Genomic DNA, 18,162 nt, shown 5'->3' on the forward strand with positions numbered 1-18,162 from the left:
TAAAAGTATTGGGAAAAGTTATAATGGTGCAAGAGGACTTGGAGTTAAAAGAAGGAGCAAGGCAAGGAGAGACTGAAAAAAAATTATTATAAGTTAAGAAGTACGAGAAGTCACAAGATCATATCCTCATTACAGAAAGCGAGTAACCATTGTCAAGAAGAGATTGTTGGCCGAACGATTTAGCATTCCAGCTTGGGAGGTGCCACGGGATAACTAAATTAAGGGCGCGGAGGACACACCAGTACATGTTACATGGAAAGTACCAACTTCAACCCAAAAGAAAATAGATGACGATGGTTTAGCCAAGGTGGAATAGCTATGTAAGGGGACATAGACAAAGGAAAAACGGAAAGGACCAGAGTCGCTGAAGCAACAATATACCAAGCTTAAAAGGAAATGTGATGATGGTTAGTATCTATGGCCCTGTGTCCAATGAAAGGTATCACGCGAATAGAACAGGGCATTTGGAGCACAAAATAAGGATGTACGATAACGGCAACGCCTTTAGAAATCCAGTAATGTGTGAAAGTACTGAGACTGATATAACATGGTTAAGAAATGCAGTAACAGGAGACCATAGGTCTAGGTTCAAAGGGCGAACCGGAAGGTTGATGGAAAGGGAAAACTGTTTAAGGAAACCCAGCCCGTAAAATTTAAATCACTACTAGGATAATGCGACTAGGACCGGCATACAGTGAAAGAGGGTGAATGAAGGAATACAATAAGGATTTCACCCAAAGATCAAGTATCGCCTATATGAAGCACAAGGAATGGTAACTTTATAAGAGTAAGAGGCGAAAAGTAGTTATCTCTAAAAGCTTACAACATATTATCGCACTAGATAAGAACCCGGGGAAATATTGACAACTGACTGCATGCTTCGACCCTTGCTCTCACACTGACAATGCAACAAAAAGAAAATAAGGTACCTGGAATATCCCGACATCCAAGGAGAAGAGTCATCTGTGACCATAGGCACAAATAGTCCTAGACCCTCTTGGAAAGATTTCTAGAACTTGGCTGTAAATTGCGCTCCTCTGTCTGTGATAATGGATAGTGGAATACCATGAAGTCGCACAATTTCCTTGAGATACAACCTCGCATAATCTTCTGCTGAGTAGGTAGTCCTAATTGGAAGAAAATGAGCTGCTTTTGTTAATATGTCCACAATTACCCATATAGAATCATACTTACCTCGAGAATGAGGTAACCCCATAATAAAATCGATGTTGATCACTTCTCATTTCCAAGTAGGGATTTCCATCGCTTGCAACAATCATCCTGGCTTTTGATGTTCGATCTTTACTTGTTAGCAATTTGGACACTGAGCTACAAATTCTACTATGTCTCTCTTCATAATATCCCACCAATATATCAGCTTAAGATCGTGATACATCTTGGTTGCACCTGGGTGAATAGAATACCGAGAATAATGGGCCTCTTCTAGAATTCGCCGGTGCACTTCTGCGACATTCAGCACACATAGCCTGCCTCGGTATCTAAGAATTCCATCTGTGGAAACTTCAAATGGAGACTTCTCTTTATCATAAGATATGTCTCTGTAATGGCTCAACTGAGGATCTTCATATTGCCAGTCTTTCACTTCCATATCCAAGGACGAAACTGTGGGATCATCAATACTAATCCCTACATTACCCGAATCAATTACGCATACTCCAAGATTAGCTAGTTGATGGAGCTCATGAGTCATTTCTTTATTTTCCGGTGGAACTTCACATAGGCTACCCATGGATCTGCGGCTAAGCGCATCAACTACTACATTCGCTTTTCCGGGGTGGTACAAAATATTAACGTCGTAATATTTCAAAAGATCTAACCACCGCCTCTGCCGCAGATTTAACTCCTTCTGTTTGAAAATATACTGAAGACTCTTGTGATCTGTATATAGATATCGACATGCACTCCATACAAGTAATGTCACCATATTTTCAATGCATGAATAACCGCAGCTAGTTCAAGATCATGAGTTGGATAGTTCTTTTCATGTTTCCGCAGCTGCCTTGAAGCATAGGCAATAACTCTACCATGTTGCATCAATACACATCCTAATCCAACACCGGAAGCGTCACAATACACAACATAGCCATCTGACCCTTCTGGAAGTGTTAAGACCGGAGCTGAGGTTAATCTGTCTTTCAACTCTTGAAAGCTGCGTTCACAAGCATCATTCCATAGAAATTTGGCTGACTTCTGGGTTAGCTTCGTCAATGGGGCAGAAATAGATGATAATCCCTCTATGAATCTTCTATAATAACCCACCAATCCTAGAAAACTGCGAACTTCCGTAGGCTTTGTAGGCCTTGGCCAAGTCTTCACAGCTTCAGTTTTCTGAGTGTCGACTCGAATGCCATCATCTGAAATAACATGGCCCAGAAATGTTACAGAATTTAGCCAAAACTCGCACTTTGAAAATTTTGCATATAATTCCCGGGCTCGAAAGAATGCCAAGAACAATTCGCAAATGATCTGCATGCTCCGATTCTGTGCGAGAATACACTAGAATATCATCAATAAATACTATCACAAATAGATCCAAGAGAGGCCTGAATACATTATTCATCAAATTCATGAAGACTGCCGGAGCATTAGTCAACCCAAACGACATCACCCGGAATTCATAGTGGCCATATCTCGTTCTGAAAGCTTTTTTGGGAATATCTTCTTCTCTAACCCTCACTTGATGATAACCCGACCTCAAGTCTATTTTTGAAAACCACTTGGCACCCTGTAGTTGATCGAATAAATCATTAATCCTTGGGAGGGGATATTTGTTCTTTATCGTCACCTTGTTCAACTGCCTATAATCGATGCACATTCGTAGGGAACCGTGTTTATTTCTCATGAACAAGACTGGTGCTCCACACGGTGATGAACTGGGTCTAATAAACCCCTTCTCGAGCAAATCTTTCAACTGTGCTTTTAGCTCTTTCAATTCTGCCGGAGCCATTCGGTACAGAAGAATAGAAATAGGCTTGGTGTCCGGCAACACATCAATGGCGAAATCAATCTCTCTTTCTGGAGGAAGACCTTGGCTATCATCTTTCTTGCCTTAAGGTAGGAAATAAACCTACCTTTCGGAGAGGCTGCATTACCCTTCCATTCGAGCACGGGCTCTCCCGAAAATTGGAATCTAACTACTTTCAATTGGCAATCAACATTAGCATAGCACGAGGCCAACCAATCCAAACCCATAATTACATCGAAATCTAACATTTCCAGCTCAATTAAATCGGCTTTGGTCCAGCGATCACATATCACAAGTACACAGTTTTCATACACTTGTCTTGCTATCATGGGATCACCAACCGGAGTAGATACCTCAAAAGGTGTAATTGGCTCGGGTTTCACCCCAATACGACCAGCGACGTATGGAGTAATATAAGAGAAAGTAGAGCCCGGATCTATCAATGCATATACATCATGGGAGAATATGGACAATATACCTGTAACCACATCCGGGGAGGACTCGAGATCCTGCCGTCCGGCTAAAGCATATACACGGGGCTGAGTGGCACCTGAAGTAGATGCTCCCCCTCTGCCTCTACCTCTACCTGCTGAGATCTGAGGAGTCTGCCCTAGCGGGCGCACTGAAGAAGAACGGGCCGCTGATCCTGTGGGCTGAATCCCAACTCTAACACTCATCGACGGGTAATCTCTCATCATGTGCCCAACCCGGCCACAAGCATAGCAAGCTTCCGAACCCTGGCGACACCTTCCAGAATGCAATCTACCGCACTGGCTGCACTGCAGTATTGGGGGCCTCCTCTGGCTATAATCTCCCCCAAACTGAGAATCCGGGGCCCTCGAACTCTGACCCTGTCCTGAATGAAGGAGCGATCAAATCTCCTACCCGTAGATCGAGGAGGTGCACTGGTCACTAACTGGCCCGAATGTCGGGAAAAAGTCTGCCTTGATCCCCCTCTATAGTCGCCGCCTGCCCCCATAGATCTAGCCCTCTTGCTTTTCCTTCTATCAATATCACGATCACTTCTTTGTGGTTGCTGTCGTCCCTCTAAATTTTGGGCATGGGCTTGTATTCAAAAAATATCCATCCCGTCTTGCATCGAAGCCGTCAAACAATCCTTAAACAAATGTGGTCCCAAACCACTCACAAATCTATGTACCCGATCTCCCATGTCGGCCACCATAGTCGGGGCATATCTAGCCAAAGAATTAAATTTCATGTTATATTCCCGAGCACTCATGTTTCCTTGCTTCAAATTTAGAAATCTATCCACTCTAGCTCGGCGGACCTCGGGTGGCAAATAGTGACGGATAAAAGCATCTACAAATTCTTGCCACACGGGTGGAGGCGCATTCTCTTGCCTCGATGCTATCCAATTATTATACCACAATACCGCCACATCTCGAAGTCTATAAGATGCCAACTCCACGGATTCAGTCTCGGAGACATGAATAATTTTCAATGTCCTCAATATCTCATCTATGAAACCTTGCGGGTCTTCATCCGGTTCGACTCGAAAAACTCCGGAGGATTTAAACTCATAAAGTCACGGGCTCGGGTACTAGCTGACTGATCACTTGGGCCCGCATTCTGCCGCTGGTCCTGAGCGACAACCAACTGTGTCAATAGATGTATGGCCTCGGTCACTTGTTGACCCAAAGCAACCGATGGAGGAATTGGAGCTGAAGTTCCTCCTTGATCTTCTAAATTTGGCGGCGTGGAGGAAGTATTAGATAGGGCCTCATTATGTGATTCGCCCTCTTCTACATTTATCGGAGGCTCTCTTTCTACCCGCCTCTTTGCCGTAGTCTTGCCCTTCTGGGCGGCTGTAGCTTTTCCCTTTGGCGGCATTCTGAAATCACAACACATTATTAGGGAGGATAAAATCTTTTACACGGCTCTATCGCACGATCTCATAAGAAGAAAGATGGTCATTTTTCCTAAATGCCCTGTAGCCTCTTGTTTATTAGTGTGGCGCGCAACACACCATAAACAAGACTCTACTAGGACCGAACTGCTCTGATACCACTTTTGTCACGACCCGACTAGGGGCCGCGACGGGTACCCGGGGCTAACCACCGAGCACCGCTAGTTCTACTACTCCTCATACTCGTTTAACGCTCTTTCATTAAATTTATACTCAAATCATGAGACAGTCATATTTCATTTGAAAAAATAAGTACTTTTATATACATAAGCCTTTCGGCCATCAAAATACTATATATACATAGTAGCAATCTCGTGAGACCATATAACCCACACTGCGTAACTACGAGCCTCTACTGGAGTGCTAGACATAAAGACGGGACAAGACCCTGTCATGCCCAAAATACATATACATGAATATACACAAAAGAATAATCATAAGCACCTCCGAAAAAAATGGAGTGCTCTCTAATCAGCTACTGGCTCCTACGAGTCCAGATCAAGCTCACCTCCCTGTCTACCTGTGGGCATGAACACAGCGTCTAAAGAAAACGGATATCAGTACGAACATTGTACTGAGTATGAGAGGCATAAACAATAATGAAACATCAATGAAATGCGGAGGCATCAAATGAGGAGCAATCTGTAACTAACTGTGAATCATAAAATAAATAAATCATGCTGTCTTACTCATACTAGTCATCATATCATATATGCATAAATGTATAAGTATAAGCTGCCCGTCCATGTAGGTACGATGTAATAATAAGTAACCTGCGTCCAGGCCTCTCGCGTCCGGGGTATAAGCTGCCCACTATAGTGGTGTGTATATCTGCCCGACCACATAGGTACGGTGTAATATCATTATCATATGCTTATCATAATATACTCATCATAGTATGCTCATCATAATACATGCATGAAGACTCAAGGACAACTATACTTTATCGGGGTGACCTAAGGTCGTAATCCCCCGGTTTCATTATGGAGCATTCGCAAGCATTCTGCCTCACCCTGAAGGAAGTAGTATATAAGGTGAGTGTGTACAATGCCTAACATCATCGACTTTATGGTACTCTGCCTCACCTTGAAGGGGCAATACATAAGGTGAGTGTATACAAAACATGACATACTTGCCTTAATGGCATTCTGCCTCACCTCGAAGGGAATAATGTATGAGGTGAGTGTATACAACATACGACATCATTAGCGTTAGAGGGACGTTATATCATGAACTCTAGAATCTTTAGACTCAAGCGCATCATCATCATCATTGGACTCATAACATATCTCTTATCTCATATAACTATTCATGATCGTAGACTCTTGACTTTCCGGTATATATAGAGAATTCATGGAGAGAAAGGAGAATCATACCATTGGATTCATGCCATAGAAAGAAAGGACTATCCCCACATACCTTTTCTTCTAGTTACTCTATCGCTTGAACGTTCCTCTCCAATATGCATGTTTCTACCTTCAAGAGGATTCGCATTAACATTAGTTAATCGACTATAAGAACGTGTTACTATTTCTAAGGAAAATTGGGCAGCATTTCCTTTGTCTATATGACTTTCCCCATATTCCATATCAACTCCCAAACGTCCGTAATATCATTCATAATGTCATAAATAACAATCATCATTTATCTACATCATTCTCATTTCACAATTTCACTTCAATTTCCCCATAATCATGGTCATCATTTACTATTACGTTCTTTCATATATAATACTCATCCCATGTTCTAAATATCATTCATAACATATTTACCATCTCAACATATCTATATTCATGATTCATTCCAACTACTACTCAACAATGATACTATTCACACACTTATGACCCATTTTCTATATGCTTCCACAATCCAAGTGTTTCAACTTATCAATACTTCAAACATCATGAAAACATCATAAAGGTTACCTTAGATATTGTAGGAATAAGACTTGAGTGGTATTACTCTCCTTGCACCAAAACCCTAGTTCACTTCTTTTGAAATTTCTTGGCTTAAATGAACTTTAATGTGTTTCTCACACTTATTTTTGTTGATTTGATGAGGTTGATCATCAATTTTTCATGAATTCTTGTATATGAAATGTGTGGAAGCTTCTAGAGAAGTCTTGAGTTGTGGAGAATGAAAAATGGAAATGAAATAAATGAACTTGGGTCTCTTATTTAAAACTTGAAATCAGTCCCGACAGCATTATACAGTCCATTATACGGTCCGTATAATCGACCGTAAAACTGCTCCAGTGACCATCCCTCTCTGTGTCAATTTGATGGCACATTATACGGGCCGTATAATTTTATACGTTCCGTATAATAGACCGTGAAATCAACCCTTCAGCAACTTCATTCTGTGATACTTCTACGGTCCATTATACGGGCCGTATAACATTATACGGTCCGTATAATCGACCGTATGACCCGTCAAGTCTATTATACGGGCCGTATAACATTATACGGTCCGTATAATCGACCGTATGACCCGTCAACTCACTGAATCTTATTTTCGTCACTTCGTTTAATCTCCGATCCTTATGGAACCTTCTTAACACTTGTTTATTACCTCATTTACAATCTAAGGGTCGTTATAACTCGTCTCCAAAGCACCATTTAGTTATCATTAACTCGTTACTCGTAATTTCTTTCCGATACACATCGTATGCCTTGCCTTCTCTCGCCAAACTTTCTTCTCTTATCTCAAATACCTTTGAAATCTCGATTAGGGCCATCAAGTGCTATTTCTTACTTATCAAAACATTGTATGCGTCATACCCTTCGTTGGACTATTCACTGTACGCTGATGGGAAATTTTCCGAGGTGTAACAATATCTTTCTTCGATGTTATAATTCATAAATAATGCTGAGCCGACATCGATCAAGGATAGTTTAAATTGTTAAAAGTCCTATTCAGACGGGCGATGTGGTGAAATATAAATTTCGTGCTGACAATAAAGTACCCCTGGAAGGGTGGTATAAGAGAAATGATTTGAGGTTCGGTAAGAAGGAAAAACTCAGTTCGGGATCCATCAATACTTATGAGATACTTCAGGAGGTCAATCAAACTTACGAATTGGGACTTCTGTCGGGATTAAAAGAATTGCACAGGGCCGACTACTACCTTTAACAGACGAGAAAAAATGGACATCGTAAGTTAAGGCAGAAGTGAAATTCGGATCAGATTTAGGTTTCTCAAGGAGTGGTTGTATGGCAATTGCAAGGCGATATGTTATTGAGAACACTTCCTTGTATAACCATTCGGTTGAGTAATACAGATGTTTTTAGGGCCCGAATGGCCAGGGGGAACTCTAAGGAATTAGCATAATGAGTTTTCCCCATACAGTCTTTGAACATTCGAGGACGAATATTCTTAAAGGGGGAAGAATGTTACACCTTGCCTTCCCAGGAGCTAAGGACGTTCCATACTCATGGCATATTTTTGGAGAAGGATCTTATGGTAGGTTAACATCATGAGCATACACGGGATATAAGTCATGGCAAACGGGTGCTACAACTCGGAAGAATTTTGTATCGTTAGTATCGTTACTAAACGAACGTGAGCCCGGAGAGGCCATGGAACTTTATAAGGCTAAGAAAGACCTATAACAAGTAATAAGAGAATAACTAAAGGTTCCAGGGTCAAGCGGGTTGAAGAAAGTAAGTTGTCAAAGCTTTGGGAAAAACTGGGCAAATTTCGGATAGGAGTTTTGGTCCAAATTGAGCGAGTATTATCTCCTAGCATAGGAGAAGTTATGGAGTGAATAAGCTATCCAAATTGAAGTTCATCGCGTCTATGGAGTGAATAAGCTATATATGTATGCACTATTTTACTACACCGAGCCACGCTATAGTCGGCCGGGTACGGCATGTAGATGTGCAACCACTGATCAGTTGGGTATTCACACCGAGTCCCGTAAGGGCCGGGTACGTTTTACACTGAGTCCCATTAGGGCCGAGTACGTTATGATATAATGATGTTTTCCCGGATGCGAGAAACCCCGAATGCAGGGCGGATGATGATATGATAATGATAATATATACACCGAGTCCTGAAAAGGTCAGGTACATTTCACACGAGTCCCGAAAGAGCCGGGTACGCTTCACACCGAGTCCCACAAGGACCGGGTACATTATATATATTATATATGTATGGATATATTGCATATGAAAAATGATTTTCTCATGCATGGCATATTGTATGGTTTCAGATGTCACAGGTTACCAGTTATCACTATTATCCCATGTTTACATTTATATTTTACTGATGTCATTACTTCTCTACCTTACATACTCAATAATTTTATTCGTACTGACCGTCCCACTTCCTGGGGCACTGCATTTCGTGCAGCATGTCATGAAAGGAAGAGCAGAAGAACCCTCTCAGGTGTATCGCCAGTTTCAGTGACACGTCAGCGAGTACCATTATACCAGTCTTGCTAGTTGGGTATTTATTGAGTCTGCAGGTTATATAAATGAAAGATATATGTACTCCTAGAGGCTCATAGATAGTGTAGTGGGTGTCAGAGTCATGCATGATTTCAAAATACTTATGATGCACATGCTATAGCCTGGTCGACTATATGACATTTTCACGATGTTCATGTTGCGGCTTCTTCGGCTAGCGTATGTACACGATTATGCACAAAGATGTATATGTAATGTCTATGTTGGGTCATTTCTGTATGCAGGTGCTCTTGTATGTATATGAAATAATTATGTTCATAACAATTGTACTAAGACTATATTACGTCACGTCAGATGGTATCCGGCGTAAGGGTCGGGTGCCCGTCATGCCCCTCATCAGGGTGTGACAGCTGTCATCAATGAAGACAATAACAAATGAATCCAAGTAGGGCTTGAAGATCCCATTCATCAAATCCATGAAGGCTGCGTTGGCATTGGTAAGCCCGAAAGTCATCACCAAGAACTTATAGTGACCATAGAGGGTCCTAAAAGTTATCTTCAGTATATCCTCGGCCCTAATCTTCAACTAGTGATAGCCCGATCTCAATTCGATCTTAGAGAAGTCTGATGCACATTGAAGCTTATCAAACAAATCATCTATGTCGGGTATCGGATACTTGTTCAGGATAGAAACCTTGTTCAACTGTCGATCTTTGATACACATCCGTATGATATGATCTTTTTTCTTCACGAACAACACGGGAGCACCCCAAAGGGAAACACTAAGTGTAATGAACCCCTTACTCAACAAATCCGACAACTGCTCTTTCAACTCTAGTGGAGCAATATGATAGGGTGGAATAGAAATAGGGCGAGTGCCTAGCTCCAAATCAATGCAAAAATCAATATCCCGATCAGGTGGCATACCAGGTAAATCTGTGGGGAAGACCTCCAAAACCTCACTAACTACCGGTACCGACTCCAGGGATGGAGTATCTGCACTCGTATCCCAGATATGCATCAAGTAAGCCAAACACCACTTATCCACCAACTTCTTCGCCCGAAGGAACGATATAATCTTCTCGGGAGCAGGGCTAGGAGCACCCTTCCACTCTAATCTCGGAATACTTTGCATGGCTAATGTGATCATCTTGGAATGACAGTCTAGAATCACGTGATTAGGAGATAACCAATTCATGCCCAAGATAATATCAAAATCTACCATGCTAACGATCACAAAATCTACCCAAGTAACGCAACCCATGAATGTGACCATACAAGACCGATAGACTCGATCTACTACCACAAAATCTCTGACAGGAATAGAAACTCAAATAGGTACTTCAAGTAGATCACACATCATATCCAAACCTGTAGAGGAATATTTAGAAACATTACGAGAAAGTAAAGCCTAGATCAAATAATACCGAAGCTGCCTGGTGACATACCGAAGTAGTAATTATGATAACTACATCATAAGCCTCTGTCTCTGGCCTACCGAGAAAGGCATAGCAATGATCTGTCCACCCTCGGAATGTGTACCTCCTTAGCCACCATGGCCAGACTGAGCTCCACCTATCGCTGACTGTGAACTGTCTCTGTTAGGCTAATGACCACCTCTTCTAGACTGATAACTGCCTCTGCTAGGGTGTGAACCACCTCTACCGGAAGATCCACCTCTACTAATCGATGGCGAGCCCTGGGTGCCTGAAACCAAGAACCCTACTGAGCTCCTTCCTGTCTGGGTCCAGGGCACTGTCTCGCGAAATGCCTTAGTTCACCACACTCATAGCAATCCTTGACAATCCTGGGCTGTGAAACTGATACAGAAGAGCCAGAATACCCTCTACAATCTGAGTGTCAGGTGTAAGAACCTCGAGAAAGCTGTCCAGAACTGAACTCACTATACCCAGAAAGGGCCACCTACTGAAACATAAAGGGCTGACTAAATGGGGCCGCCAAAAAGGTACTGGTGACTCTTGCCAAAATGTCTGCCACCCTTAGAAGAAGAATCACTAAAGTTACCAAATCTGCGGATCCTCTTATCATCAACCCTACCATAAGCTTGAAGCCTCGCTGACTCAACCTCTATGGCATGATCTACCATGACCTGGAATAAAGCCCCAGAAGCTACTAGTTGTAAAGTCGCCAATTTCAACGGAAGTTTCAAACCCTTGACGTGTGTTGGTGGGGAGCAACTGTCCTGTATATCGAGCCAAGGCATGGAACCTAGACTCGTACTCCGCAATCGATAGCCTTATCTTCTCCAAAGCAGTGAACTCATCCCTCCTCCTGTCTTTCAATGTCTGGGGAACATAGTTTTCCAAAAAGACATGATAGAACTGAGTCCAAGTTAAGGGAGGCGATCTATATGGTCAGCAATCAATGTACAATCTCCACCGCATCTTCGCATCCCCACGCAACCGGAAAATAGAATAATCAACCCCATGTGATTCCACCACACCTAACTTATGAAGCCTCTCTTGACAATCAATGATGAACTCATACATATCCTCCTCAAGGGTACCATAGAAACTAGTAGGCTTCATCTTGGTAAACCTCCTGAACAAATCCTGCTCCTAATGAGTCATAACTGAACAAGCAATAGGCATCGGTATCTCATCGATATGGGGAGCCAAAGCAGCAGCAGGCTGTGCCCCTGGGGTCTGAAACTGCTCGGGAGTTAGACCCTAACTCTATTCTAATACCTATCCGGTGTAGCTGGAAGGACGCCCACCTGGGTCAGTCTCTCGAGAAGACTCAGGATGCGTACCATAGTATCCTCAAGTACTGGAGTAGCAATAACCTCTGGCTGAGCTTGGGATGGTCCCAGCTCCTCCTCCTTCATAGGCTTCTCCTCAAGCTCTAACTCTGGCTCAGGCGATAATGATATGGCTCGGGCCTGGCTAGCCATGGGTGCTCTGCCCCTGGCTGGTGCTGCTCCATGGGCCCTACCTCTACCACGGCCTCTATCTCATCTTCGACCTCGTGCCACAACCCTAGCAACCGGTACTGGAACCTCATTCCTAGCAACTCTTGCACGAATTCTCACCATCTGTGAGAGAACCGAAGTGAGTCAAATACCAATTTGAACAAACCTGATACCAATTTGACTAACGTAACACGAAAGGAGTGAAAGAATGAAAGTTTTCTAAATGTCTTATAGCCTTTAGAAGAAAGGTACGGAGCTCATCATACCGATCCGCAAGACTCTACTTAAAATTGCTCTTGTACTCGTAAGATTGGTGAACCTAGAGCTCTGATACTAACTTGTTACGGCCTAAATCACAATTATGAGGGCACCCACACTGTCACGACCCAACCCCGTGGGCCGTGACTAGTGCCCGATATGGGCACCCGTACAAACTTACCAACCGAATCACGCTTACACTTACATTTTTTTTCCTCGAACCTCGTGCGTACAAATTATAAACATATCCTTTAACCCGATACTTATAACATACACGTGACCCGATTATGTTAGCATAGTGCAGGGGAGAATCAAACAGAAACCAAGTACACATTTCCGAGCAAACATGACCCGTAACCCACATACATGTCTACAGGCCCCTAATACAGACAACAGAATTATATGGCGAGACAGGGCCCCGCCGTACCCCAGAATAATCATAAACACAATAATATGTACAACTGAAGGATCTGTACCAAAAAGGTGGGCTCCGGAACAAAGGAGCACTCCCAAAAGCCGACTGTGTACCTAGGCTGGCGGACCACCACAATAAGCGTCTGTACCTGCGTGGCATGAAGCGCAGCCCCCGAAGAAAGGGGGTCAGTACGGAATATGTACTGAGTATGTAAAGCATGGAATACAGAAAATAGAAACATGACCCGAGCAACGGTACCAAAACAAGTACGCTATCCAAAATACCAGAGCGCTTACCTTCCACACACAAGTCATCTATATATTCATATGTCGATGTCGGAGGCCAGAAGAAATACAATAAATACGTGAATCATCCTGTGTACCAAAAGCTTACCTACCAAACTCAGGGTGTGCATGACAGGATCGTATATTTTATATGTATATGTCAAATAACATGCTCCGGCCCATTGTGAGGGACGCGGTATATGGAATCATATATATTAACATCATATATCAAATATTCATGTATCGTGCCCCGGCCCTTGATGAGGGACGCGGTGAAATATATATCAAATATACCAATGTCATGTAACATATATGCAAGTAACGTACCCCGGCCCTCAGCGAGAGGCGCGGTGAATCATATTTCATGTATGTCAATGTCATGTATCATGCATGCAGGTAACGTGCCCCGACCCTCTTTTGCGGGACGCGGTGAATGTGCCATCCTGGCCACCACCCCGTCATCATATCATAATGTCATCATATCATACGTAACATGCCCCGGCCCGCAAGTGAGAGGGACGCGGTGAATAATGCAGAGAAATACACACGAGAACATGTCCTGGCCCGGGCTCAGTGAAATCCAAATCAACGCTTGCACGAACAGAGTAGTGCGAAACCACGTGCACTCAATCAAGACCCGAGATACAAACATACTTATATGCAAGCACAATATCGATGTCTGGAGGTCCAGAAACAAGTTTCGGGTCGATCGGAACTAGTATACGAAAGATACGAGCGTTCGAAGTACGGAACGCTCCATAAATGTTTCGGAAGTCAATCTTCGCAAAACCGAAGTATTAGTCATATCAGCTATCTTTCGGATGACGTATATAGCAAATTAAGTACAACTTAGATTCATACGCACACACACCACTACATATCAAGGTATTAATTATATCACTTGTTTTCTTTATTAACAACTAAGGAATATATCAAATAGGTCTTTAGGTATCGTGCCAACTTCATATGTATGAAATCAAATAAACTTTCGAAATCATGTGTACGTATCGTAATATATCAAGCTTCGGTGAAACCATCATTCGTGTTATCATTCTTACAAAAGTTTCTTTAAAACATGCATCACGAAAGTTGGGGACAATATGACTCATAACATTCTTTCCGACACAAATTCTTTATACTTATTTTGTTACTCGATCATGTCGTGAAATGGGTCATGTCAGGTATACTTCTATCATTTAGTAATCGGAACGATAGCCGAGAGTTTCCTTTAATTATAGTACGGAATTAAGCCAAATAGAACAATAGGGGAGATTCGGGAGTAGTGGGTCCACCTCGGATCAAGTTGAGGCGACGGACATGAATCATGGACATTAAGGGCTATAGAGTCATCCAAGGAAGTTTCGAGTCGACTTGATCACATTTACAAAAGTTTCGGACGTTTGATTTCCTTCCGACCAAAACGTGAGATTTATAGTTCAATTAGATTGAATGAATAGTGCTCAAATTCAATTTCGGATTTCTATGAACAGAATTGCCCCCGAGGCTCAAGTATCGACCTAGACTTCCTAGGACATACCAAAAGAAGAAATAGGGTAGCCTTACATACCTTTCTCGCGGCTTATGCTCGCGCAAAATCAAATCCCGTTTCGCTCAAAATCTACAAATGGTCAAAGTTACCAATTAGGAATTCCAAGACTTTTAAGAATTCATTTAACTTCATATTTGTCTACCGAAATTTCGGCAGCACTTCCCCTATATATATAACACCCCCGAGGCTTAGCTCGGCTCACAACATCAACAACAACAAGCCAACAATACCAAACGACGTGAAGTTCACAACGAAATAGGTTCTAACATCAATGACCTTCTTTCTACATAAGATGACAACTTTCATACAAACTTTACAATGTCAAACTAACATCAACATTATCATATTCATTTACCTATTCAAGATTATTCAAACACATTCCAACAATGTTCCAAACAATATAAATGAGTTCGAATGATTTGTCGCTTTCCATATTCCATCCGAAGCGTCTACGACCACGACGAACATACTAACTCACATCGTTTCCTTCCAAATTCACTAACAACAACATCAATTTACATCCTATGATCTTACTTTCACAATTATATAAAAACTATATAAAATCGCATAATTTCCCATAATGACATACAACCAATTTCAATGCCAATTCAACCCGTTAAACTTTCATTTACGTCATACATACCACAACGACGCAACTACTCAACTAAATGAACTTCATTTCGCCTCCCCTTCACTATCCATGGCTCACGGCCAAACACTACTTCACACACCTACACGGCTACATCCAAACACAACACAAATTCCGAAATCTTCATGCAACTCTAATCACTAACACATACATATCCATTTCATAACATAAAAACATGAAAATCTCACCTTTTTCTTAAAGTTCCGACTTGCCGCAAACGTCGCTCTTACGCCGAACTAATTGTATCACGTCGGAGAGCGTCTTGTATACATCATGAATACAAGAAGAACAGGATTTTTAAGTTGGAAACAAAGCTTGGAAAATTATTTTTCTCTTCCCCTTGATGCTCGGCCGAGAGCTCCTTCAATGGGGGTTCTTCAAATTTTTGTGCTTTAATTGATTTTCTTGAACCTTCTAAAGATAAGCTTGCATATATATAATATTGCCCCCTTAATATTTTGTCACATGTAAATCACATGACTTCTTAATTCAAGATTTGGGCCATTAAATTGGGCCATGGCCGGCCACCTTAGTGAGTTGGGCCTCAATTTCCTTTTATTTTTGTTGAGGCCAATTCGTTAAAATCTCGTTTAGTAATTCCCGAAACAAATTTCCAAAATCCCCAAATTGGCCCTTGGCCATCCTCCATACTCCCGCACCAATATTTTCCATGAGTTGCACACACATATTGGCTAGAACCAAGATATGGCCTCATTTCTCACAAGTCAAGTTTATTTCAAACCTTTACGACTACGCAAACGTACGGGATATAACACACACTATTCCCCCTAATGGGCGAACCCTTCCCTTAAACACATTAATTTAAGAAATACATGCGGAACAACATGAGAAATTATACCAAGTCATAACAAATATATAAATGCATAAGTGCGGAAGTACTATCAACTACAACCCCAAGACCTGTTCTGAACTCGTACAAGAGCACTAATACAAATACAACATTTGATAACTGAATATTAGTCTCAAAATCAAAGATAGTAACTGTCTGTGGAATCAAAATAGATAGATAGCAAAGGAGGGAATCCAGGGCTGCAGATCCGGGAAGTGGCTCCCCCTAAGATCTCTTGATGGAAGGCTTCAGACTCACTCTAGATGTAGCGAACTAGATCCTGGCACAAACTCTGTACTCAACAAAAAATGCAGTAAGAGTAGTATGATTACAACACTAGTACTCATAGGCATCATAGGCTAACAATGATTCGATAACACATATAATAGAAGGAAATCAACAAGCAGAGCAGATAAGACAACCAGGTACATTCATGAAAGCATATTCAAGTCTAAGTACAGATCGAGTACATAAGATACCAAGTAAACATTCATTAGAAAACAAATGGATGTAATGCAATGCCCCCTAGGCCACCTCTCCGATCATGTACACATATGCAAAGGGTTATGCCTCAAAGTCATGCCATATGGGGGACCCGCGAGGTTCAGTACCAAATGCCACATAGGCTATCATTGTTACCATTTGCCACGTAGGCTATCATTGTTACCATCAGGCTATCATTGTTACCACTTGCCACATAGGCTATCCTTGTTACCATTTGTCAGATAGGCTATCATTGTTTCTCATTCGCCATACAGGCTATCATCACTTTCTCATCATCGTAACAAATCATGCATGAAAATGAATAGTATATCAATGTATGGAAATCAATTCACCAACATCAGAAATCATGGAACCAATAGATGCACATCATGAATACCGAATACAACCCAATTCATTATTTCGTAATCCTTTCCTTTTCATGAGATAAGTTAGATATCAAGTAACTAGGTAAATCAATCAACAACCACAACTTACCAACAAACATGATGACGAGCCCACTTAATAATATCCATACAAAGCCAGTGGATTTATCACCACAACCATGCATGAAGGCCTATCATGCTTTGCCCATCAATATCTACCATTCCATACAATTCTCTAATCGAAGTCTAACAAGGGTAAGCCATAGCCTACCTCGAAGGTCGAGCGGAAGTCACAAAAAATCAAGCCAAATCCTATCCTTTGCAAAGAGCCTTTGAACGATCGAAGTCTATCAAATAAGTACTATACGTTAGATTACGAATCTAAGGATACCCATAATGCTATATTTCTAATTTGAACTAAAAAATGATCTTAAAAAGTGGCCCCGCGCCCACAAGGGAAAAACTAGAATTTTATGGTAGGAACATGCTACCCATAATTTAAATAGTTAAAATCCTAAGTTTCATGAAAATATAAACCCAATTGAGCCTCCAATTCCATTGATTATCATAACCCAAAATTATGGAAAATCCCTAGTTTCATACCAAGAATCATTGGTTTAAATAGTAAATTCAAGCTTAGGAATAGTTTACCCGTTGATTTAAGTAGTCAAAATCTAGGTAGTTACTCAACACAAACCACGATAGAATACAGAAAACTCAAAATTCCACTTAGAGTTCATAACCCATATACCCCCATCCTAAAACATGATTTTAAAATGGATTCTCTATTAATTGAAGATATAAACATAAAAGGACTATAAGAAGCTTACCCAATTGAAGAATCTCGAAAAACCTCTCAAAATCACCCTTACTCGAGCTCTCTAGATCTTAATTTGTGAATGAATGAACTAAACACGAACTGGGGAAAATAAACATTGACATTATTTTTTGCTTCTGCGGACCCTTTTCTCGCAGGTGCTAGCTCGCACCTACAAAGAAAAGGCCACAGATGCGATCGACACTTATGAGCCCCAAAT

Source organism: Lycium barbarum, chromosome 8, assembly GCF_019175385.1.
Source record: "Lycium barbarum isolate Lr01 chromosome 8, ASM1917538v2, whole genome shotgun sequence".
Taxonomy (NCBI): Eukaryota; Viridiplantae; Streptophyta; class Magnoliopsida; order Solanales; family Solanaceae; genus Lycium; species Lycium barbarum.